Source organism: Nasonia vitripennis (genome assembly GCF_009193385.2).
Source record: "Nasonia vitripennis strain AsymCx chromosome 1 unlocalized genomic scaffold, Nvit_psr_1.1 chr1_random0010, whole genome shotgun sequence".
Lineage (NCBI taxonomy): Eukaryota > Metazoa > Arthropoda > Insecta > Hymenoptera > Pteromalidae > Nasonia > Nasonia vitripennis.
In genome coordinates, this window is record NW_022279597.1 from 52,737 (window position 1) to 79,104 (window position 26,368).

A 26,368-nucleotide genomic window follows, 5' to 3' on the forward strand; every position below is an offset into this window, starting at 1 on the left:
GAGGTGTTGATTAATTAAATATTTTTTTGCTCGGGGAGCTGGGGTAGCTGGGTTTAAGCGCTTTGGTTTTTTGATTTATACTTGCTTCGCTTGCTTTCTTCGTTGTGCCGAGGTGTTGATTAAATAATATATTGAGTTGGGGAGCATGGGGTAACTGGATTTAAGCGCTTTGGTTTTTGATTTATACTCGCTTCGCTTGCCTCCTTGGATGTGCCAAGGTGTTAATTAAATAAATTTTTTTGCTCGGGGAGCTTGGGGTAGCTGGGTTTAAGCGCTTTGGTTTTTGGCTTATACCGCTTCGCTTACCTTCCTTCGATGTGCCAAGGTGTTAATTAAATACAATTTTTTTGCTCGGGGAGCTTGGGGTAGCTGGGTTTAAGCGCTTTGGTTTTTGATTTATACTTGCTTCGCTTGCCTTTCTTCGTTGTGCCGAGGTGTTGATTAAATAATATATTGAGTTTGGGGAGCATGGGGTAATTGGATTTAAGCGCTTGGTTTTTGGCTTATACTCGCTTCGCTTACCTCTTCGATTGTGCCAGGTGTTAATTAAATAATTTTTTGAGCTCGGGGAGCTTGGGGTAGCTGGGTTTAAGCGCTTTGGTTTTTGATTCATACTCGCTTTACTGCCTTTCTTCGTTGTGCCGAGGTGTTGATTAATTAAATACATTTTTTTGCTCGGGGAGCTTGGGGTAGCTGGGTTTAAGCGCTTTGGTTTTTGATTTATACTTGCTTCGCTTGCCTTTCTTGGATGTGCCAGGTGTTAATTAAATAAATTTTTTGCTCGGGGGCTTGGGGTAGCTGGGTTTTAAGCGATTGGTTTTGAAAACATATAACTTCGCTTACCTTCCTTCGATGTGCCAGGTATTAATTAAATACATTTTTTGCTCGAGGGAGCTTAGGGTAGATGGGTTTAAGCGCTTTGGTTTTGATTTATGCCCCTTCGCCCGCCTTTCTTCGTTATTGCCGGGGTGTGATTAAATAATATATTGAGTTTGGGGAGCATGTGATTGATTGGATTTAAGCGCTTTGGTTTTGCGGCAGCTCACGCTTCGCTTACCTTCCTTCGATGTGCCAAGGTGTTAATTAAATAAATTTTTGCTCGGGGAGCTTGGTGTAGCTGGGTTCGCCTTTGGTTTGGCTTATACTCGCTTCAGCTTACCATCTCGTTGTGCCGAGGTGTTGTTTAAATAATATATTGAGTTTGGGGAACATGGGGTAGCTGGGTTTTGAGCTTTGGTTTTGATTCATACTTGAGTTTACTCGCCTTTCTTCGTTGTGCCGAGGTGTTGATTAATTAAATACATTTTTGCTCAGGGAGCTTGGTGGCTGGGTTTGTACTTTGGTTTTGATTTATAGCAGCTTGCGCTTTCTTCGTTGTGCCGAGGTGTTGTTTAAATAATATATTGAGTTTGGGGAACATGGGGTAGCTGGGTTTAAGCGCTTTGGTTTTAGTTGCCAGCAGTTTACTCGCCTTTCTTCGTTTGTGCCGAGGTGTTGATTAATTAAATACATTTTTTGCTCGGGGGCTTGGGGGTAGCTGGGTTTAAGCGCTTTGGTTTTGATTTATACTTACTTCAGCACCTTTTCGTTGTGCCGAGGTGTTGATTAAATAATATATTGAGTTTGGGGAGCATGGGGTAATTGATTTAAGCGCTTTGGTTTTGATTTATACTTACTTCGCTTACGCTCTTCGTTGTACGAGGTGTTGATTAAACCGTATATATTGGATTTGGGAACGCGGGTAAATTGGATTTAAGCGCTTTGGTTTTGAAGCCCCGCTCGCTTTAAGCTTACCTTCTTCGTGTTGCCAGGTGTTAATTAAATAGATTTTGCTCAGGAGCTTGAGGTAGCTGGGTTTAGCTTGCTTTGGTTTTTGATTATGCCAGTTCCTCGCCTTTCTTCGTTGTGCCGAGGTGTGATTGATTAAATAAATTTTTGCTCGGGGGCTTAGGGTAGCTAGGTTTCATGCTTTGGTTTAGTTTATACTTAAAACTTCGGCACCATCTCTCGTTGTGCCGGGTGTTGTTTTAAATAATATATATTATTGAGTTTACAGGGAGCATGGGGTAACTGGTTAGAGCTTTGATTTTGATTCACTTGCTTCGCTTGCCTTTCTTGGATGTGCCAAGGTGTTAATTAAATAAATTTTGCTCGAGGGAGCTTGGGGTAGCTGGGTTTAGCAGTTGGTTTTGAAGCATACTCGCTTCAGCTTACCTTCCTTCGATGTGCCAAGGTATTAATTAAATACATTTTTTTAACTCCGGGAGCTTAGGGTAAAGATGGGTTTTAAAAGCGCTTTGGTTTCGGTTATACTTAGCTTCAGCACTTTCTTCGTTGTGCCGAGGTGTGATTAAATAATATGAGTTTGGGGGAGCATGGGTGATTGGATTTGCAGCGCTTTGGTTTGGCTTAAACTTCCCTTCGCTTACCTTCCTTCGATGTGCCAGAGTGTTAATTAAATAAATTTTTTTGCTCGGGGAGCTTGGTGTGGTTCGCTTAGCTTTGGTTTTGGCTATACTCGCTTCGCTTACCATCTCGTTGTGCCAGGGTGTTGTTTTATCAATATATTGAGTTTGGGGAACATGGGGTAGCTGGGTTTAAGAGCTTTGGTTTTGATTCATGCCCAGTTTACTCGCCTTTCTTCGTTATTGCTAGTGTCAAATTAAATGCATTTTTTGCTCGAGACTTAGGGTAGCTGGGTTTCAGCCTTTGGTTTTGTTCTCGCATTATTGCCTTTCTCGTTGTGCGAGTGTTGTTTTAAATAATATATTGAGTTTGGGAGCATGGGGGTAACTGGATTTTAAGAGCTTTGATTTTTGATTTATACTCGCTTCGCTTGCCTTCCTTGGATGTGCCAGGGTGTTAATTAAATAATTTTTTTGCTCGGGGAGCTTGGGGTAGCTGGGTTTAAGCGATTGGTTTTTGGCTTATACTCGCTTCGCTTACCTTCCTTCGATGTGCCAAGGTATTAATTAAATACATTTTTTTGCTCGGGGAGCTTGGGGTAGATGGGTTTAAGCGCTTTGGTTTTTGATTTATACTTGCTTCGCTTGCCTTTCTTCGTTGTGCCGAGGTGTTGATTAAATAATATATTGAGTTTGGGGAGCATGGGGTAATTGGATTTAAGCGCTTTGGTTTTTGGCTTAAACTCGCTTCGCTTACCTTCCTTCGATGTGCCAAGGTGTTAATTAAATAAATTTTTTTGCTCGGGGAGCTTGGGGTAGCTGGGTTTAAGCGATTGGTTTTTGGCTTATACTCGCTTCGCTTACCTTCCTTCGATGTGCCAAGGTATTAATTAAATACATTTTTTTGCTCGGGGAGCTTGGGGTAGCTGGGTTTCAGCGCTTTGGTTTTTGATTTATACTTGCTTCGCTTGCCTTTCTTCGTTGTGCCGAGGTGTTGATTAAATAATATATTGAGTTGGGGGAGCATGGGGTAACTGTATTTAAGCGCTTTGATTTTTGATTTATACTCGCTTCGCTTGCCTTCCATGGATGTGCCAAGGTGTTAATTAAATAAATTTTTATGCTCGGGGAGCTTGGGGTAGGTGGGTTTAAGCGATTGGTTTTTGGCTTATACTCGCTTCGCTTACCTTCCTTCGATGTGCCAAGGTATTAATTAAATACATTTTCTTGCTCGGGGAGCTTGGGGTAGCTGGGTTTAAGCGCTTTGGTTTTTGATTTATACTTGCTTCGCTTGCCTTTCTTCGTTGTGCCGAGGTGTTGATTAAATAATATATTGAGTTTGGGGAGCATGGGGTAACTGGATTTAAGCGCTTTGGTTTTTGGCTTATACTCGCTTCGCTTACCATCTTTCGTTGTGCCGAGGTGTTGTTTAAATAATATATTGAGTTTGGGGAACATGGGGTAGCTGGGTTTAAGAGCTTTGGTTTTTATTCATACTTGATTTACTCGCCTTTCTTCGTTGTGCCGAGGTGTTGATTAATTAAATACATTTTTTTGCTCGGGGAGCTTGGGGTAGCTGGGTTTAAGCGCTTTGGTTTTTGATTTATACTTGCTTCGCTTGCCTTTCTTCGTTGTGCCGAGGTGTTGATTAAATAATATATTGAGTTTGGGGAGCATGGGGTAACTGGATTTAAGCGCTTTGGTTTTTGGCTTATACTCGCTTCGCTTACCTTCCTTCGATGTGCCAAGGTGTTAATTAAATAAATTTTTTTGCTCGGGGAGCTTGGTGTAGCTGGGTTTAAGCGCTTTGGTTTTGGTTTATACTCGCTTCGCTTACCATCTCTCGTTGTGCCGAGGTGTTGTTTAAATAATATATTGAGTTTGGGGAACATGGGGTAGCTGGGTTTAAGAGCTTTGGTTTTTGATTTATACTTGCTTCGCTTGCCTTTCTTCGTTGTTCCGAGGTGTTGATTAAATAATATATTGAGTTTGGGGAGCATGGGGTAATTGGATTTAAGCGCTTTGGTTTTTGGCTTATACTCGCTTCGCTTACCTTCCTTCGATGTGCCAAGGTATTAATTAAATACATTTTTTTGCTCGGGGAGCTTGGGGTAGCTGGGTTTAAGCGCTTTGGTTTTTGATTTATACTTGCTTCGCTTGCCTTTCTTCGTTGTGCCGAGGTGTTGATTAAATAATATATTGAGTTTGGGGAGCATGGGGTAACTAGATTTAAGCGCTTTGGTTTTTGGCTTATACTCGCTTCGCTTACCTTCCTTCGATGTGCCAAGGTGTTAATTAAATAAATTTTTTTGCTCGGGGAGCTTGGTGTAGCTGGGTTTAAGCGCTTTGGTTTTGGTTTATACTCGCTTCGCTTACCATCTCTCGTTGTGCCGAGGTGTTGTTTAAATAATATATTGAGTTTGGGGAACATGGGGTAGCTGGGTTTAAGAGCTTTGGTTTTTGATTTATACTTGCTTCGCTTGCCTTTCTTCGTTGTTCCGAGGTGTTGATTAAATAATATATTGAGTTTGGGGAGCATGGGGTAATTGGATTTAAGCGCTTTGGTTTTTGGCTTATACTCGCTTCGCTTACCTTCCTTCGATGTGCCAAGGTGTTAATTAAATAAATTTTTTTGCTCGGGGAGCTTGGTGTAGCTGGGTTTAAGCGCTTTGGTTTTGGTTTATACTCGCTTCGCTTACCATCTCTCGTTGTGCCGAGGTGTTGTTTAAATAATATATTGAGTTTGGGGAGCATGGGGTAACTGGATTTAAGCGCTTTGATTTTTGATTTATACTCGCTTCGCTTTCCTTCCTTGGATGTGCCAAGGTGTTAATTAAATAAATTTTTTTGCTCGGGGAGCTTGGGGTAGCTGGGTTTAAGCGATTGGTTTTTGGCTTATACTCGCTTCGCTTACCTTCCTTCGATGTGCCAAGGTATTAATTAAATACATTTTTTTGCTCGGGGAGCTTGGGGTAGGTGGGTTTAAGCGATTGGTTTTTGGTTTATACTCGCTTCGCTTACCTTCCTTCGATGTGCCAAGGTATTAATTAAATACATTTTTTTGCTCGGGGAGCTTGGGGTAGCTGGGTTTAAGCGCTTTGGTTTTTGATTTATACTCGCTTCGCTTGCCTTCCATGGATGTGCCAAGGTGTTAATTAAATAAATTTTTATGCTCGGGGAGCTTGGGGTAGGTGGGTTTAAGCGATTGGTTTTTGGCTTATACTCGCTTCGCTTACCTTCCTTCGATGTGCCAAGGTATTAATTAAATACATTTTCTTGCTCGGGGAGCTTGGGGTAGCTGGGTTTAAGCGCTTTGGTTTTTGATTTATACTTGCTTCGCTTGCCTTTCTTCGTTGTGCCGAGGTGTTGATTAAATAATATATTGAGTTTGGGGAGCATGGGGTAATTGGATTTAAGCGCTTTGGTTTTGGTTTATACTCGCTTCGCTTACCATCTCTCGTTGTGCCGAGGTGTTGTTTAAATAATATATTGAGTTTGGGGAGCATGGGGTAACTGGATTTAAGAGCTTTGATTTTTGATTTATACTCGCTTCGCTTGCCTTCCTTGGATGTGCCAGGGTGTTAATTAAATAAATTTTTTTGCTCGGGGAGCTTGGGGTAGCTGGGTTAAAGCGATTGGTTTTTGGCTTATACTCGCTTCGCTTACCTTCCTTCGATGTGCCAAGGTATTAATTAAATACATTTTTTTGCTCGGGGAGCTTGGGGTAGCTGGGTTTAAGCGCTTTGGTTTTTGATTTATACTTGCTTCGCTTGCCTTTCTTCGTTGTGCCGAGGTGTTGATTAAATAATATATTGAGTTTGGGGAGCATGGGGTAACTGGATTTAAGCGCTTTGGTTTTTGGCTTATACTCGCTTCGCTTACCATCTTTCGTTGTGCCGAGGTGTTGTTTAAATAATATATTGAGTTTGGGGAACATGGGGTAGCTGGGTTTAAGAGCTTTGGTTTTTTATTCATACTTGATTTACTCGCCTTTCTTCGTTGTGCCGAGGTGTTGATTAATTAAATACATTTTTTTGCTCGGGGAGCTTGGGGTAGCTGGGTTTAAGCGCTTTGGTTTTTGATTTATACTTGCTTCGCTTGCCTTTCTTCGTTGTGCCGAGGTGTTGATTAAATAATATATTGAGTTTGGGGAACATGGGGTAGCTGGGTTTAAGCGCTTTGGTTTTTGATTCATACTTGATTTACTCGCCTTTCTTCGTTGTGCCGAGGTGTTGATTAATTAAATACATTTTTTTGCTCGGGGAGCTTGGGGTAGCTGGGTTTAAGCGCTTTGGTTTTTGATTTATACTTGCTTCGCTTGCCTTTCTTCGTTGTGCCGAGGTGTTGATTAAATAATATATTGAGTTTGGGGAGCATGGGGTAACTGGATTTAAGCGCTTTGGTTTTTGGCTTATACTCGCTTCGCTTACCTTCCTTCGATGTGCCAAGGTGTTGTTTAAATAATATATTGAGTTTGGGGAACATGGGGTAGCTGGGTTTAAGAGCTTTGGTTTTTATTCATACTTGATTTACTCGCCTTTCTTCGTTGTGCCGAGGTGTTGATTAATTAAATACATTTTTTTGCTCGGGGAGCTTGGGGTAGCTGGGTTTAAGCGCTTTGGTTTTTGATTTATACTTGCTTCGCTTGCCTTTCTTCGTTGTGCCGAGGTGTTGTTTAAATAATATATTGAGTTTGGGGAACATGGGGTAGCTGGGTTTAAGCGCTTTGGTTTTTGATTCATACTTGATTTACTCGCCTTTCTTCGTTGTGCCGAGGTGTTGATTAATTAAATACATTTTTTGCTCGGGGAGCTTGGGGTAGCTGGGTTTCAGCGCTTTGGTTTTTGATTTATACTAGCTTCGCTTGCCTTTCTTCGTTGTGCCGAGGTGTTGATTAAATAATATATTGAGTTGGGGAGCATGGGGTAACTGTATTTAAGCGCTTTGATTTTTGATTTATACTCGCTTCGCTTGCCTTCCATGGATGTGCCAAGGTGTTAATTAAATAAATTTTTATGCTCGGGGAGCTTGGGGTAGGTGGGTTTAAGCGATTGGTTTTTGGCTTATACTCGCTTCGCTTACCTTCCTTCGATGTGCCAAGGTATTAATTAAATACATTTTCTTGCTCGGGGAGCTTGGGGTAGCTGGGTTTAAGCGCTTTGGTTTTTGATTTATACTTGCTTCGCTTGCCTTTCTTCGTTGTGCCGAGGTGTTGATTAAATAATATATTGAGTTTGGGGAGCATGGGGTAATTGGATTTAAGCGCTTTGGTTTTGGTTTATACTCGCTTCGCTTACCATCTCTCGTTGTGCCGAGGTGTTGTTTAAATAATATATTGAGTTTGGGGAGCATGGGGTAACTGGATTTAAGAGCTTTGATTTTTGATTTATACTCGCTTCGCTTGCCTTCCTTGGATGTGCCAGGGTGTTAATTAAATAAATTTTTTTGCTCGGGGAGCTTGGGGTAGCTGGGTTTAAGCGATTGGTTTTTGGCTTATACTCGCTTCGCTTACCTTCCTTCGATGTGCCAAGGTATTAATTAAATACATTTTTTTGCTCGGGGAGCTTGGGGTAGATGGGTTTAAGCGCTTTGGTTTTTGATTTATACTTGCTTCGCTTGCCTTTCTTCGTTGTGCCGAGGTGTTGATTAAATAATATATTGAGTTTGGGGAGCATGGGGTAATTGGATTTAAGCGCTTTGGTGTTGGCTTAAACTCGCTTCGCTTACCTTCCTTCGATGTGCCAAGGTGTTAATTAAATAAATTTTTTTGCTCGGGGAGCTTGGGGTAGCTGGGTTTAAGCGATTGGTTTTTGGCTTATACTCGCTTCGCTTACCTTCCTTCGATGTGCCAAGGTATTAATTAAATACATTTTTTTGCTCGGGGAGCTTGGGGTAGCTGGGTTTCAGCGCTTTGGTTTTTGATTTATACTTGCTTCGCTTGCCTTTCTTCGTTGTGCCGAGGTGTTGATTAAATAATATATTGAGTTGGGGAGCATGGGGTAACTGTATTTAAGCGCTTTGATTTTTGATTTATACTCGCTTCGCTTGCCTTCCATGGATGTGCCAAGGTGTTAATTAAATAAATTTTTATGCTCGGGGAGCTTGGGGTAGGTGGGTTTAAGCGATTGGTTTTTGGCTTATACTCGCTTCGCTTACCTTCCTTCGATGTGCCAAGGTATTAATTAAATACATTTTCTTGCTCGGGGAGCTTGGGGTAGCTGGGTTTAAGCGCTTTGGTTTTTGATTTATACTTGCTTCGCTTGCCTTTCTTCGTTGTGCCGAGGTGTTGATTAAATAATATATTGAGTTTGGGGAGCATGGGGTAATTGGATTTAAGCGCTTTGGTTTTTGGCTTATACTCGCTTCGCTTACCATCTTTCGTTGTGCCGAGGTGTTGTTTAAATAATATATTGAGTTTGGGGAACATGGGGTAGCTGGGTTTAAGAGCTTTGGTTTTTTATTCATACTTGATTTACTCGCCTTTCTTCGTTGTGCCGAGGTGTTGATTAATTAAATACATTTTTTTGCTCGGGGAGCTTGGGGTAGCTGGGTTTAAGCGCTTTGGTTTTGGTTTATACTCGCTTCGCTTACCATCTCTCGTTGTGCCGAGGTGTTGTTTAAATAATATATTGAGTTTGGGGAACATGGGGTAATTGGATTTAAGCGCTTTGGTTTTTGGCTTATACTCGCTTCGCTTACCATCTTTCGTTGTGCCGAGGTGTTGTTTAAATAATATATTGAGTTTGGGGAACATGGGGTAGCTGGGTTTAAGAGCTTTGGTTTTTTATTCATACTTGATTTACTCGCCTTTCTTCGTTGTGCCGAGGTGTTGATTAATTAAATACATTTTTTTGCTCGGGGAGCTTGGGGTAGCTGGGTTTAAGCGCTTTGGTTTTTGATTTATACTTGCTTCGCTTGCCTTTCTTCGTTGTGCCGAGGTGTTGATTAAATAATATATTGAGTTTGGGGAACATGGGGTAGCTGGGTTTAAGCGCTTTGGTTTTTGATTCATACTTGATTTACTCGCCTTTCTTCGTTGTGCCGAGGTGTTGATTAATTAAATACATTTTTTTGCTCGGGGAGCTTGGGGTAGCTGGGTTTAAGCGCTTTGGTTTTTGATTTATACTTGCTTCGCTTGCCTTTCTTCGTTGTGCCGAGGTGTTGATTAAATAATATATTGAGTTTGGGGAGCATGGGGTAACTGGATTTAAGCGCTTTGGTTTTTGGCTTATACTCGCTTCGCTTACCTTCCTTCGATGTGCCAAGGTGTTGTTTAAATAATATATTGAGTTTGGGGAACATGGGGTAGCTGGGTTTAAGAGCTTTGGTTTTTTATTCATACTTGATTTACTCGCCTTTCTTCGTTGTGCCGAGGTGTTGATTAATTAAATACATTTTTTTGCTCGGGGAGCTTGGGGTAGCTGGGTTTAAGCGCTTTGGTTTTTGATTTATACTTGCTTCGCTTGCCTTTCTTCGTTGTGCCGAGGTGTTGTTTAAATAATATATTGAGTTTGGGGAACATGGGGTAGCTGGGTTTAAGCGCTTTGGTTTTTGATTCATACTTGATTTACTCGCCTTTCTTCGTTGTGCCGAGGTGTTGATTAATTAAATACATTTTTTTGCTCGGGGAGCTTGGGGTAGCTGGGTTTCAGCGCTTTGGTTTTTGATTTATACTAGCTTCGCTTGCCTTTCTTCGTTGTGCCGAGGTGTTGATTAAATAATATATTGAGTTGGGGAGCATGGGGTAACTGTATTTAAGCGCTTTGATTTTTGATTTATACTCGCTTCGCTTGCCTTCCATGGATGTGCCAAGGTGTTAATTAAATAAATTTTTATGCTCGGGGAGCTTGGGGTAGGTGGGTTTAAGCGATTGGTTTTTGGCTTATACTCGCTTCGCTTACCTTCCTTCGATGTGCCAAGGTATTAATTAAATACATTTTCTTGCTCGGGGAGCTTGGGGTAGCTGGGTTTAAGCGCTTTGGTTTTTGATTTATACTTGCTTCGCTTGCCTTTCTTCGTTGTGCCGAGGTGTTGATTAAATAATATATTGAGTTTGGGGAGCATGGGGTAATTGGATTTAAGCGCTTTGGTTTTGGTTTATACTCGCTTCGCTTACCATCTCTCGTTGTGCCGAGGTGTTGTTTAAATAATATATTGAGTTTGGGGAGCATGGGGTAACTGGATTTAAGAGCTTTGATTTTTGATTTATACTCGCTTCGCTTGCCTTCCTTGGATGTGCCAGGGTGTTAATTAAATAAATTTTTTTGCTCGGGGAGCTTGGGGTAGCTGGGTTTAAGCGATTGGTTTTTGGCTTATACTCGCTTCGCTTACCTTCCTTCGATGTGCCAAGGTATTAATTAAATACATTTTTTTGCTCGGGGAGCTTGGGGTAGATGGGTTTAAGCGCTTTGGTTTTTGATTTATACTTGCTTCGCTTGCCTTTCTTCGTTGTGCCGAGGTGTTGATTAAATAATATATTGAGTTTGGGGAGCATGGGGTAATTGGATTTAAGCGCTTTGGTTTTTGGCTTAAACTCGCTTCGCTTACCTTCCTTCGATGTGCCAAGGTGTTAATTAAATAAATTTTTTTGCTCGGGGAGCTTGGGGTAGCTGGGTTTAAGCGATTGGTTTTTGGCTTATACTCGCTTCGCTTACCTTCCTTCGATGTGCCAAGGTATTAATTAAATACATTTTTTTGCTCGGGGAGCTTGGGGTAGCTGGGTTTCAGCGCTTTGGTTTTTGATTTATACTTGCTTCGCTTGCCTTTCTTCGTTGTGCCGAGGTGTTGATTAAATAATATATTGAGTTGGGGAGCATGGGGTAACTGTATTTAAGCGCTTTGATTTTTGATTTATACTCGCTTCGCTTGCCTTCCATGGATGTGCCAAGGTGTTAATTAAATAAATTTTTATGCTCGGGGAGCTTGGGGTAGGTGGGTTTAAGCGATTGGTTTTTGGCTTATACTCGCTTCGCTTACCTTCCTTCGATGTGCCAAGGTATTAATTAAATACATTTTCTTGCTCGGGGAGCTTGGGGTAGCTGGGTTTAAGCGCTTTGGTTTTTGATTTATACTTGCTTCGCTTGCCTTTCTTCGTTGTGCCGAGGTGTTGATTAAATAATATATTGAGTTTGGGGAGCATGGGGTAATTGGATTTAAGCGCTTTGGTTTTTGGCTTATACTCGCTTCGCTTACCATCTTTCGTTGTGCCGAGGTGTTGTTTAAATAATATATTGAGTTTGGGGAACATGGGGTAGCTGGGTTTAAGAGCTTTGGTTTTTTATTCATACTTGATTTACTCGCCTTTCTTCGTTGTGCCGAGGTGTTGATTAATTAAATACATTTTTTTGCTCGGGGAGCTTGGGGTAGCTGGGTTTAAGCGCTTTGGTTTTGGTTTATACTCGCTTCGCTTACCATCTCTCGTTGTGCCGAGGTGTTGTTTAAATAATATATTGAGTTTGGGGAACATGGGGTAATTGGATTTAAGCGCTTTGGTTTTTGGCTTATACTCGCTTCGCTTACCATCTTTCGTTGTGCCGAGGTGTTGTTTAAATAATATATTGAGTTTGGGGAACATGGGGTAGCTGGGTTTAAGAGCTTTGGTTTTTTATTCATACTTGATTTACTCGCCTTTCTTCGTTGTGCCGAGGTGTTGATTAATTAAATACATTTTTTTGCTCGGGGAGCTTGGGGTAGCTGGGTTTAAGCGCTTTGGTTTTTGATTTATACTTGCTTCGCTTGCCTTTCTTCGTTGTGCCGAGGTGTTGATTAAATAATATATTGAGTTTGGGGAGCATGGGGTAACTGGATTTAAGCGCTTTGGTTTTTGGCTTATACTCGCTTCGCTTACCTTCCTTCGATGTGCCAAGGTGTTAATTAAATAATTTTTTTGCTCGGGGAGCTTGGTGTAGCTGGGTTTAAGCGCTTTGGTTTTGGTTTATACTCGCTTCGCTTACCATCTCTCGTTGTGCCGAGGTGTTGTTTAAATAATATATTGAGTTTGGGGAACATGGGGTAGCTGGGTTTAAGAGCTTTGGTTTTTGATTTATACTTGCTTCGCTTGCCTTTCTTCGTTGTTCCGAGGTGTTGATTAAATAATATATTGAGTTTGGGGAGCATGGGGTAATTGGATTTAAGCGCTTTGGTTTTTGGCTTATACTCGCTTCGCTTACCTTCCTTCGATGTGCCAAGGTGTTAATTAAATAAATTTTTTTGCTCGGGGAGCTTGGTGTAGCTGGGTTTAAGCGCTTTGGTTTTGGTTTATACTCGCTTCGCTTACCATCTCTCGTTGTGCCGAGGTGTTGTTTAAATAATATATTGAGTTTGGGGAGCATGGGGTAACTGGATTTAAGCGCTTTGATTTTTGATTTATACTCGCTTCGCTTTCCTTCCTTGGATGTGCCAAGGTGTTAATTAAATAAATTTTTTTGCTCGGGGAGCTTGGGGTAGCTGGGTTTAAGCGATTGGTTTTTGGCTTATACTCGCTTCGCTTACCTTCCTTCGATGTGCCAAGGTATTAATTAAATACATTTTTTTGCTCGGGGAGCTTGGGGTAGCTGGGTTTAAGCGCTTTGGTTTTTGATTTATACTTGCTTCGCTTGCCTTTCTTCGTTGTGCCGAGTTGTTGATTAAATAATATATTGAGTTTGGGGAGCATGGGGTAATTGGATTTAAGCGCTTTGGTTTTTGGCTTATACTCGCTTCGCTTACCATCTTTCGTTGTGCCGAGGTGTTGTTTAAATAATATATTGAGTTTGGGGAACATGGGGTAGCTGGGTTTAAGAGCTTTGGTTTTTTATTCATACTTGATTTACTCGCCTTTCTTCGTTGTGCCGAGGTGTTGATTAATTAAATACATTTTTTTGCTCGGGGAGCTTGGGGTAGCTGGGTTTAAGCGCTTTGGTTTTTGATTTATACTTGCTTCGCTTGCCTTTCTTCGTTGTGCCGAGGTGTTGATTAAATAATATATTGAGTTTGGGGAGCATGGGGTAACTAGATTTAAGCGCTTTGGTTTTTGGCTTATACTCGCTTCGCTTACCTTCCTTCGATGTGCCAAGGTGTTAATTAAATAAATTTTTTTGCTCGGGGAGCTTGGTGTAGCTGGGTTTAAGCGCTTTGGTTTTGGTTTATACTCGCTTCGCTTACCATCTCTCGTTGTGCCGAGGTGTTGTTTAAATAATATATTGAGTTTGGGGAACATGGGGTAGCTGGGTTTAAGAGCTTTGGTTTTTGATTTATACTTGCTTCGCTTGCCTTTCTTCGTTGTTCCGAGGTGTTTATTAAATAATATATTGAGTTTGGGGAGCATGGGGTAATTGGATTTAAGCGCTTTGGTTTTTGGCTTATACTCGCTTCGCTTACCTTCCTTCGATGTGCCAAGGTGTTAATTAAATAAATTTTTTTGCTCGGGGAGCTTGGTGTAGCTGGGTTTAAGCGCTTTGGTTTTGGTTTATACTCGCTTCGCTTACCATCTCTCGTTGTGCCGAGGTGTTGTTTAAATAATATATTGAGTTTGGGGAGCATGGGGTAACTGGATTTAAGCGCTTTGATTTTTGATTTATATTCGCTTCGCTTTCCTTCCTTGGATGTGCCAAGGTGTTAATTAAATAAATTTTTTTGCTCGGGGAGCTGGGGTAGCTGGGTTTAAGCGATTGGTTTTTGGCTTATACTCGCTTCGCTTACCTTCCTTCGATGTGCCAAGGTATTAATTAAATACATTTTTTTGCCCGGGGAGCTTGGGGTAGCTGGGTTTAAGCGATTGGTTTTTGGCTTATACTGGCTTCGCTTACCTTCCTTCGATGTGCCAAGGTATTAATTAAATACATTTTTTTGCTCGGGGAGCATGGGGTAACTGGATTTAAGCGCTTTGATTTTTGATTTATACTCGCTTCGCTTGCCTTCCTAGGATGTGCCAAGGTGTTAATTAAATAAATTTTTTTGCTCGGGGAGCTTGGGGTAGGTGGGTTTAAGCGATTGGTTTTTGGCTTATACTCGCTTCGCTTACCTTCCTTCGATGTGCCAAGGTATTAATTAAATACATTTTCTTGCTCGGGGAGCTTGGGGTAGCTGGGTTTAAGCGCTTTGGTTTTTGATTTATACTTGCTTCGCTTGCCTTTCTTCGTTGTGCCGAGGTGTTGATTAAATAATATATTAAGCTTGGAAAGCATGGTGTAGCTGGGATTAAGCGATTGGGTTTTTGATTTAAACTCGCTTCGCTCACCTTCCTTTGACGTGCCAAGGTGTTGATTAAATAATATATTAAGCTTGGAAAGCATGGTGTAGCTGGGTATGAACGATTGGGTTTTTGATTATAATTGCTTCGATGGCCTACCTTTGAAGTGCCGAGGTGTTGATTAAATAATATATTCAGCTTGGAAAGCATGGTGTAGCTGGGTTTATGCGATTAGGTTTTAGATTTAAACTCGCTTCGCTCACCTTCTTCCTTTGACGTGCCAAGGTGTTGATATACTAAATGACTGATCTCGGAAGGCACGAGGTATTTGGGTTCAAGCGATTTGGTTATTTATTTATACACGCTTTGTTCGCCTTTCGTCGATGTGCCGATGTGTTGATTGAATAAATTATTGATCTCGGGATGCGTGGTGTATTTGAGTTTGAGCGTTTGGGATTTTGATTTAAACTCGCTTCGATGGCCTTCCTTTGATGTGCCGAGGTGTTGATTAAATAAATGATCGAGTATAAGCAGCGTGGTGTAGCTGGGTTTAAGCGCTTTGGATTTTTATTTATACTCGCTTCACTTGCTTTCCTTGGACGTGCCAAGGTTTTCATTAAATAAATAATTGAGCTTGAAGAGCATGGTGTAGATGGTTTATGCACTCTGGTTTTTCAATTTTCCTGGCTTTGCTCGCCTTTCTTCGTTGTGCCGAGGTGTTGATTAAATAAATGATCGAGGTTAAGCAGCGTGGTGTAGCTGGGTTTAAACGCTTTGGTTTTTGATTTATATTTGCTTTGCTAGCCATGGTTTGTTGTGCCGAGGTGTTGATTAAATAATATATTCAGCTTGGAAAGCATGGTGTAGCTGGGTTTATGCGATTGGGTTGTTTATTTAAACTCGCTTCGCTCACCTTTTTCCTTTGACGTGCCAAGGTGTTGATTAAATAAATGATCGAGCTTAAGCAGCGCGGTGTAGCTGGGTTTAAGCGCTTTAGATTTTGATTTATGCTCGTTTCGCTTGCCTTCCTTGGATGTGCCAAGGTGTTCATTAAATAAATGATTGAGCTTTAAGAGCATGGTGTAGTTGGTTTATGCACTCTGGTTTTTAATTTTTCCTTGCTTTGCTCGCCTTTATTCGTTGTGCCGAGGTGTTGATTAAATAAATTACTGATCTCGGAAAGCATGAGTTAGATGGGTTTAAGCGATTGGATTTTGATTTATACTCGCTTCGCTTGCCTACCTTGGATGTTCCAAGGTGTTCATTAAATAAATGATTGAGCTTGAAGAGTATTGTGTAGTTGGTTTATGCACTCTGGTTTTTAATTATTCCTTGCTTTGCTCGCCTTCCTTGGATGTGCCAAGGTGTTCGTAAATAAATGATTGAGCTTGAAGAGCATGGTGTAGCTGGGTTTAAGTGATTGGGTTTTTTATTTATCCTCGCTTCGCCTGCTTTCCTTGGACGTGCCAAGGTGTTGATTAAATAATATATTAAGCTTGGAAAGCATGGTGTAGCTGGGTTTGAACGAATAGGTTTTTGATTTAAACTCGCTTTGCTCACATTGCTTTGACGTGTCAAGGTGTTGATTAAATAAATGATCGAGCTTAAGCAGCGTGGTGTAGCTGGGTTTAAGCGCTTTGGATTTTGATTTATACTCGCTTCGCTAGCTTACCTTGGACGTGCCAAGGTGTTCATTAAATAAATGATTGAGCTTTAAGAGCATGGTGTAGTTGGTTTATGCACTCTGGTTTTTAATTTTTCCTTGCTTTGCTCGCCTTTATTCGTTGTGCCGAGGTGTTGATTAAATAAATTACTGATCTCGGAAAGCATGAGGTAGATGGGTTTAAGCGCTTTGGTTTTTGATTTATACTTGCTTTGCTGGCCTTCCTTGGACGTGCCAAGGTTTTTATTAAATAAATGATTGAGCTTGAAGAGCATGGTGTAGTTGGTTTATGCACTCTGGTTTTTAATTTTTCCTTGCTTTGCTCGCCTTTCTTCGTTGTGCCGAGGTGTTGATTAAATAATATATTGAGTTTGGAGAGCACAAGGTAGCTGGGTTTAAATGCTTTGGTTTTTGATTTATACTTACTTTGCTGGCCTTCCTTTGGTGTGCCGACGTGTTGATTCAATAATATATTAAGCTTGGAAAGCATGGTGTAGCTGGGTTTAAGTGATTGGGTTTTTTATTTATCCTCGCTTCGCCTGCTTTCCTTGGACGTGCCAAGGTGTTGATTAAATAATATATTAAGCTTGGAAAGCATTGTGTAGCTGGGTTTGAACGAATGGGTTTTTGATTTAAACTCGCTTCGCTCACCTTCCTTTGACGTGTCAAGGTGTTGATTAAATAAATGATCGAGCTTAAGCAGCGTGGTGTAGTTGGGTTTAAGCGCTTTGGATTTTGATTTATACTCGCTTCGCTAGCCTTCCTTGGATGTGCCAAGGTGTTCGTAAATAAATGATTGAGCTTGAAGAGCATGGTGTAGCTGGGTTTAAGTGATTGGGTTTTTTATTTATCCCCGCTTCGCCTGCTTTCCTTGGACGTGCCAAGGTGTTGATTAAATAATATATTAAGCTTGGAAAGCATGGTGTAGCTGGGTTTGAACGAATGGGTTTTTGTTTTAAACTCGCTTTGCTCACATTGCTTTGACGTGTCAAGGTGTTGATTAAATAAATGATCGAGCTTAAGCAGCGTGGTGTATCTGGGTTTAAGCGCTTTAGATTTTGATTTATGCTCGTTTCGCTTGCCTTCCTTGGATGTGCCAAGGTGTTCATTAAATAAATGATTGAGCTTTAAGAGCATGGTGTAGTTGGTTTATGCACTCTGGTTTTTAATTTTTCCTTGCTTTGCTCGCCTTTATTCGTTGTGCCGAGGTGTTGATTAAATAAATTACTGATCTCGGAAAGCATGAGTTAGATGGGTTTAAGCGATTGGATTTTGATTTATACTCGCTTCGCTTGCCTACCTTGGATGTTCCAAGGTGTTCATTAAATAAATGATTGAGCTTGAAGAGTATTGTGTAGTTGGTTTATGCACTCTGGTTTTTAATTATTCCTTGCTTTGCTCGCCTTCCTTGGATGTGCCAAGGTGTTCGTAAATAAATGATTGAGCTTGAAGAGCATGGTGTAGCTGGGTTTAAGTGATTGGGTTTTTTATTTATCCTCGCTTCGCCTGCTTTCCTTGGACGTGCCAAGGTGTTGATTAAATAATATATTAAGCTTGGAAAGCATGGTGTAGCTGGGTTTGAACGAATAGGTTTTTGATTTAAACTCGCTTTGCTCACATTGCTTTGACGTGTCAAGGTGTTGATTAAATAAATGATCGAGCTTAAGCAGCGTGGTGTAGCTGGGTTTAAGCGCTTTGGATTTTGATTTATACTCGCTTCGCTAGCTTACCTTGGACGTGCCAAGGTGTTCATTAAATAAATGATTGAGCTTTAAGAGCATGGTGTAGTTGGTTTATGCACTCTGGTTTTTAATTTTTCCTTGCTTTGCTCGCCTTTATTCGTTGTGCCGAGGTGTTGATTAAATAAATTACTGATCTCGGAAAGCATGAGGTAGATGGGTTTAAGCGCTTTGGTTTTTGATTTATACTTGCTTTGCTGGCCTTCCTTGGACGTGCCAAGGTTTTTATTAAATAAATGATTGAGCTTGAAGAGCATGGTGTAGTTGGTTTATGCACTCTGGTTTTTAATTTTTCCTTGCTTTGCTCGCCTTTCTTCGTTGTGCCGAGGTGTTGATTAAATAATATATTGAGTTTGGAGAGCACAAGGTAGCTGGGTTTAAATGCTTTGGTTTTTGATTTATACTTACTTTGCTGGCCTTCCTTTGGTGTGCCGACGTGTTGATTCAATAATATATTAAGCTTGGAAAGCATGGTGTAGCTGGGTTTAAGTGATTGGGTTTTTTATTTATCCTCGCTTCGCCTGCTTTCCTTGGACGTGCCAAGGTGTTGATTAAATAATATATTAAGCTTGGAAAGCATTGTGTAGCTGGGTTTGAACGAATGGGTTTTTGATTTAAACTCGCTTCGCTCACCTTCCTTTGACGTGTCAAGGTGTTGATTAAATAAATGATCGAGCTTAAGCAGCGTGGTGTAGTTGGGTTTAAGCGCTTTGGATTTTGATTTATACTCGCTTCGCTAGCCTTCCTTGGATGTGCCAAGGTGTTCGTAAATAAATGATTGAGCTTGAAGAGCATGGTGTAGCTGGGTTTAAGTGATTGGGTTTTTTATTTATCCCCGCTTCGCCTGCTTTCCTTGGACGTGCCAAGGTGTTGATTAAATAATATATTAAGCTTGGAAAGCATGGTGTAGCTGGGTTTGAACGAATGGGTTTTTGTTTTAAACTCGCTTTGCTCACATTGCTTTGACGTGTCAAGGTGTTGATTAAATAAATGATCGAGCTTAAGCAGCGTGGTGTATCTGGGTTTAAGCGCTTTGGATTTTGATTTATACTCGCTTCGCTAGCTTACCTTGGACGTGCCAAGGTGTTGATTAAATAATATATTAAGCTTGGAAAGCATGGTGTAGCTGGGATTAAGCGATTGGGTTTTTGATTTAAACTCGCTTCGCTCACCTTCCTTTGACGTGCCAAGGTGTTGATTAAATAATATATTAAGCTTGGAAAGCATGGTGTAGCTGGGTATGAACGATTGGGTTTTTGATTATAATTGCTTCGATGGCCTACCTTTGAAGTGCCGAGGTGTTGATTAAATAATATATTCAGCTTGGAAAGCATGGTGTAGCTGGGTTTATGCGATTAGGTTTTAGATTTAAACTCGCTTCGCTCACCTTCTTCCTTTGACGTGCCAAGGTGTTGATATACTAAATGACTGATCTCGGAAGGCACGAGGTATTTGGGTTCAAGCGATTTGGTTATTTATTTATACACGCTTTGTTCGCCTTTCGTCGATGTGCCGATGTGTTGATTGAATAAATTATTGATCTCGGGATGCGTGGTGTATTTGAGTTTGAGCGTTTGGGATTTTGATTTAAACTCGCTTCGATGGCCTTCCTTTGATGTGCCGAGGTGTTGATTAAATAAATGATCGAGTATAAGCAGCGTGGTGTAGCTGGGTTTAAGCGCTTTGGATTTTTATTTATACTCGCTTCACTTGCTTTCCTTGGACGTGCCAAGGTTTTCATTAAATAAATAATTGAGCTTGAAGAGCATGGTGTAGATGGTTTATGCACTCTGGTTTTTCAATTTTCCTGGCTTTGCTCGCCTTTCTTCGTTGTGCCGAGGTGTTGATTAAATAAATGATCGAGGTTAAGCAGCGTGGTGTAGCTGGGTTTAAACGCTTTGGTTTTTGATTTATATTTGCTTTGCTAGCCATGGTTTGTTGTGCCGAGGTGTTGATTAAATAATATATTCAGCTTGGAAAGCATGGTGTAGCTGGGTTTATGCGATTAGGTTGTTTATTTAAACTCGCTTCGCTCACCTTTTTCCTTTGACGTGCCAAGGTGTTGATTAAATAAATGATCGAGCTTAAGCAGCGCGGTGTAGCTGGGTTTAAGCGCTTTGGATTTTGATTTATGCTCGTTTCGCTTGCCTTCCTTGGATGTGCCAAGGTGTTCGTAAATAAATGATTGAGCTTGAAGAGCATGGTGTAGCTGGGTTTAAGTGATTGGGTTTTTTATTTATCCTCGCTTCGCCTGCTTTCCTTGGACGTGCCAAGGTGTTGATTAAATAATATATTAAGCTTGGAAAGCATGGTGTACCTGGGTTTGAACGAATGGGTTTTTGATTTAAACTCGCTTTGCTCACATTGCTTTGACGTGTCAAGGTCTTGATTAAATAAATGATCGAGCTTAAGCAGCGTGGTGTAGCTGGGTTTAAGCGCTTTGGATTTTGATTTATACTCGCTTCGCTAGCTTACCTTGGACGTGCCAAGGTGTTCATTAAATAAATGATTGAGCTTTAAGAGCATGGTGTAGTTGGTTTATGCACTCTGGTTTTTAATTTTTCCTTGCTTTGCTCGCCTTTATTCGTTGTGCCGAGGTGTTGATTAAATAAATTACTGATCTCGGAAAGCATGAGGTAGATGGGTTTAAGCGCTTTGGTTTTTGATTTATACTTGCTTTGCTGGCCTTCCTTGGACGTGCCAAGGTTTTTATTAAATAAATGATTGAGCTTGAAGAGCATGGTGTAGTTGGTTTATGCACTCTGGTTTTTAATTTTTCCTTGCTTTGCTCGCCTTTCTTCGTTGTGCCGAGGTGTTGATTAAATAATATATTGAGTTTGGAGAGCACACGGTAGCTGGGTTTAAATGCTTTGGTTTTTGATTTATACTTACTTTGCTGGCCTTCCTTTGGTGTGCCGACGTGTTGATTCAATAATATATTAAGCTTGGAAAGCATGGTGTAGCTGGGTTTAAGTGATTGGGTTTTTTATTTATCCTCGCTTCGCCTGCTTTCCTTGGACGTGCCAAGGTGTTGATTAAATAATATATTAAGCTTGGAAAGCATTGTGTAGCTGGGTTTGAACGAATGGGTTTTTGATTTAAACTCGCTTCGCTCACCTTCCTTTGACGTGTCAAGGTGTTGATTAAATAATATATTAAGCTTGGAAAGCATGGTGTAGCTGGGTATGAACGATTGGGTTTTTGATTATAATTGCTTCGATGGCCTACCTTTGAAGTGCCGAGGTGTTGATTAAATAATATATTCAGCTTGGAAAGCATGGTGTAGCTGGGTTTATGCGATTAGGTTTTAGATTTAAACTCGCTTCGCTCACCTTCTTCCTTTGACGTGCCAAGGTGTTGATATACTAAATGACTGATCTCGGAAGGCACGAGGTATTTGGGTTCAAGCGATTTGGTTATTTATTTATACACGCTTTGTTCGCCTTTCGTCGATGTGCCGATGTGTTGATTGAATAAATTATTGATCTCGGGATGCGTGGTGTATTTGAGTTTGAGCGTTTGGGATTTTGATTTAAACTCGCTTCGATGGCCTTCCTTTGATGTGCCGAGGTGTTGATTAAATAAATGATCGAGTATAAGCAGCGTGGTGTAGCTGGGTTTAAGCGCTTTGGATTTTTATTTATACTCGCTTCACTTGCTTTCCTTGGACGTGCCAAGGTTTTCATTAAATAAATAATTGAGCTTGAAGAGCATGGTGTAGATGGTTTATGCACTCTGGTTTTTCAATTTTCCTGGCTTTGCTCGCCTTTCTTCGTTGTGCCGAGGTGTTGATTAAATAAATGATCGAGGTTAAGCAGCGTGGTGTAGCTGGGTTTAAACGCTTTGGTTTTTGATTTATATTTGCTTTGCTAGCCATGGTTTGTTGTGCCGAGGTGTTGATTAAATAATATATTCAGCTTGGAAAGCATGGTGTAGCTGGGTTTATGCGATTGGGTTGTTTATTTAAACTCGCTTCGCTCACCTTTTTCCTTTGACGTGCCAAGGTGTTGATTAAATAAATGATCGAGCTTAAGCAGCGCGGTGTAGCTGGGTTTAAGCGCTTTGGATTTTGATTTATGCTCGTTTCGCTTGCCTTCCTTGGATGTGCCAAGGTGTTCATTAAATAAATGATTGAGCTTTAAGAGCATGGTGTAGTTGGTTTATGCACTCTGGTTTTTAATTTTTCCTTGCTTTGCTCGCCTTTATTCGTTGTGCCGAGGTGTTGATTAAATAAATTACTGATCTCGGAAAGCATGAGGTAGATGGGTTTAAGCGCTTTGGTTTTTGATTTATACTTGCTTTGCTGGACTTCCTTGGACGTGCCAAGGTTTTTATTAAATAAATGATTGAGCTTGAAGAGCATGGTGTAGTTGGTTTATGCACTCTGGTTTTTAATTTTTCCTTGCTTTGCTTGCCTTTCTTCGTTGTGCCGAGGTGTTGATTCAATAATATATTAAGCTTGGAAAGCATGGTGTAGCTGGGTTTAAGTGATTGGGTTTAAGCGCTTTGGATTTTGATTTAAACTCGCTTCGCTCACCTTCCTTTGACGTGCCAAGGTGTTGATTAAATAATATATTAAGCTTGGAAAGCATGGTGTAGCTGGGTATGAACGATTGGGTTTTTGATTATAATTGCTTCGATGGCCTAACTTTGAAGTGCCGAGGTGTTGATTAAATAATATATTCAGCTTGGAAAGCATGGTGTAGCTGGGTTTATGCGATTAGGTTTTAGATTTAAACTCGCTTCGCTCACCTTCTTCCTTTGACGTGCCAAGGTGTTGATATACTAAATGACTGATCTCGGAAGGCACGAGGTATTTGGGTTCAAGCGATTTGGTTATTTATTTATACACGCTTTGTTCGCCTTTCGTCGATGTGCCGATGTGTTGATTGAATAAATTATTGATCTCGGGATGCGTGGTGTATTTGAGTTTGAGCGATTGGGATTTTGATTTAAACTCGCTTCGCTCACCTTTTTCCTTTGACGTGCCAAGGTGTTGATTAAATAAATGATCGAGCTTAAGCAGCGCGGTGTAGCTGGGTTTAAGCGCTTTGGATTTTGATTTATACTCGCTTCACTTGCTTTCCTTGGACGTGCCAAGGTTTTCATTAAATAAATAATTGAGCTTGAAGAGCATGGTGTAGATGGTTTATGCACTCTGGTTTTTCAATTTTCCTGGCTTTGCTCGCCTTTCTTCGTTGTGCCGAGGTGTTGATTAAATAAATTACTGATCTCGGAAAGCATGAGGTAGATGGGTTTAAGCGCTTTGGTTTTTGATTTATACTTGCTTTGCTGGACTTCCTTGGACGTGCCAAGGTTTTTATTAAATAAATGATTGAGCTTGAAGAGCATGGTGTAGTTGGTTTATGCACTCTGGTTTTTAATTTTTCCTTGCTTTGCTTGCCTTTCTTCGTTGTGCCGAGGTGTTGATTAAATAATATATTGAGTTTGGAGAGCACACGGTAGCTGGGTTTAAATGCTTTGGTTTTTGATTTATACTTACTTTGCTGGCCTTCCGTTGGTGTGCCGACGTGTTGATTCAATAATATATTAAGCTTGGAAAGCATGGTGTAGCTGGGTTTAAGTGATTGGGTTTTTTATTTATCCTCGCTTCGCCTGCTTTCCTTGGACGTGCCAAGGTGTTGATTAAATAATATATTAAGCTTGGAAAGCATTGTGTAGCTGGGTTTGAACGAATGGGTTTTTGATTTAAACTCGCTTCGCTCACCTTCCTTTGACGTGTCAAGGTGTTGATTAAATAAATGATCGAGCTTAAGCAGCGTGGTGTAGTTGGGTTTAAGCGCTTTGGATTTTGATTTATACTCGCTTCGCTAGCCTTCCTTGGATGTGCCAAGGTGTTCGTAAATAAATGATTGAGCTTGAAGAGCATGGTGTAGCTGGGTTTAAGTGATTGGGTTTTTTATTTATCCTCGCTTCGCCTGCTTTCCTTGGACGTGCCAAGGTGTTGATTAAATAATATATTAAGCTTGGAAAGCATGGTGTAGCTGGGTTTGAACGAATGGGTTTTTGATTTAAACTCGCTTTGCTCACATTGCTTTGACGTGTCAAGGTGTTGATTAAATAAATGATCGAGCTTAAGCAGCGTGGTGTAGCTGGGTTTAAGCGCTTTGGATTTTGATTTATACTCGCTTCGCTAGCTTACCTTGGACGTGCCAAGGTGTTGATTAAATAATATATTAAGCTTGGAAAGCATGGTGTAGCTGGGATTAAGCGATTGGGTTTTTGATTTAAACTCGCTTCGCTCACCTTCCTTTGACGTGCCAAGGTGTTGATTAAATAATATATTAAGCTTGGAAAGCATGGTGTAGCTGGGTATGAACGATTGGGTTTTTGATTATAATTGCTTCGATGGCCTAACTTTGAAGTGCCGAGGTGTTGATTAAATAATATATTCAGCTTGGAAAGCATGGTGTAGCTGGGTTTATGCGATTAGGTTTTAGATTTAAACTCGCTTCGCTCACCTTCTTCCTTTGACGTGCCAAGGTGTTGATATACTAAATGACTGATCTCGGAAGACACGAGGTATTTGGGTTCAAGCGATTTGGTTATTTATTTATACACGCTTTGTTCGCCTTTCGTCGATGTGCCGATGTGTTGATTGAATAAATTATTGATCTCGGGATGCGTGGTGTATTTGAGTTTGAGCGATTGGGATTTTGATTTAAACTCGCTTCGATGGCCTTCCTTTGATGTGCCGAGGTGTTGATTAAATAAATGATCGAGTATAAGCAGCGTGGTGTAGCTGGGTTTAAGCGCTTTGGATTTTTATTTATACTCGCTTCACTTGCTTTCCTTGGACGTGCCAAGGTTTTCATTAAATAAATAATTGAGCTTGAAGAGCATGGTGTAGATGGTTTATGCACTCTGGTTTTTCAATTTTCCTGGCTTTGCTCGCCTTTCTTCGTTGTGCCGAGGTGTTGATTAAATAAATGATCGAGGTTAAGCAGCGTGGTGTAGCTGGGTTTAAACGCTTTGGTTTTTGATTTATATTTGCCTTGCTGGCCATGGTTTGTTGTGCCGAGGTGTTGATTAAATAATATATTCAGCTTGGAAAGCATGGTGTAGCTGGGTTTATGCGAATGGGTTGTTTATTTAAACTCGCTTCGCTCACCTTTTTCCTTTGACGTGCCAAGGTGTTGATTAAATAAATGATCGAGCTTAAGCAGCGCGGTGTAGCTGGGTTTAAGCGCTTTGGATTTTGATTTATGCTCGTTTCGCTTGCCTTCCTTGGATGTGCCAAGGTGTTCATTAAATAAATGATTGAGCTTTAAGAGCATGGTGTAGTTGGTTTATGCACTCTGGTTTTTAATTTTTCCTTGCTTTGCTCGCCTTTATTCGTTGTGCCGAGGTGTTGATTAAATAAATTACTGATCTCGGAAAGCATGAGGTAGATGGGTTTAAGCGCTTTGGTTTTTGATTTATACTTGCTTTGCTGGACTTCCTTGGATGTGCCAAGGTGTTCGTAAATAAATGATTGAGCTTGAAGAGCATGGTGTAGCTGGGTTTAAGCGATTGGGTTTTTTGATTTATACTTGCTTCGCTTGCCTTCCTCCGATGTGCCAAGGTATTGATTAAATAATATATTAAGCTTGGAAAGCATGGCGTAGCTGGGTTTGAACGAATGGGTTTTTGATTTAAACTCGCTTCGCTCACCTTCCTTTGACGTGTCAAGGTGTTGATTAAATTAATGATCGAGCATAAGCAGCGTGGTGTAGTTGGGTTTAAGCGCTTTGGATTTTGATTTATACTCGCTTCGCTAGCTTACCTTGGACGTGCAAAGGTGTTGATTAAATAATATATTGAGTTTGGAGAGCACAGGGTAGCTGGGTTTAAACGCTTTGGTTTTTGATTTATACTTGCTTTGCTGGCCTTCCTTTGATGTGCCGACGTGTTGATTCAATAATATATTAAGCTTGGAAAGCATGGTGTAGCTGGGATTAAGCGATTGGGTTTTTGATTTAAACTCGCTTCGCTCACCTTCCCTTGACGTGCCAAGGTGTTGATTAAATAATATATTAAGCTTGGAAAGCATGGTGTAGCTGGGTTTGAACGATTGGGTTTTTGATTATAATTGCTTCGCTGGCCTACCTTTGATGTGCCGAGGTGTTGATTAAATAATATAATGAGTTTGGAGAGCACAGGGTAGCTGGGTTTAAACGCTTTTGTTTTTGATTTATACTTGCTTTGATGGCCTTCCTTTGGTGTGCCGACGTGTTGATTCAATCTTATATTAAGCTTGGAGAGCATGGTGTAGCTGGGTTTAAGCGATTGGGTTTTTTGATTTATACTTGCTTCGCTTGCCTACCTTGGATGTTCCAAGGTGTTCATTAAATAAATGATTGAGCTTGAAGAGTATGGTGTAGTTGGTTTA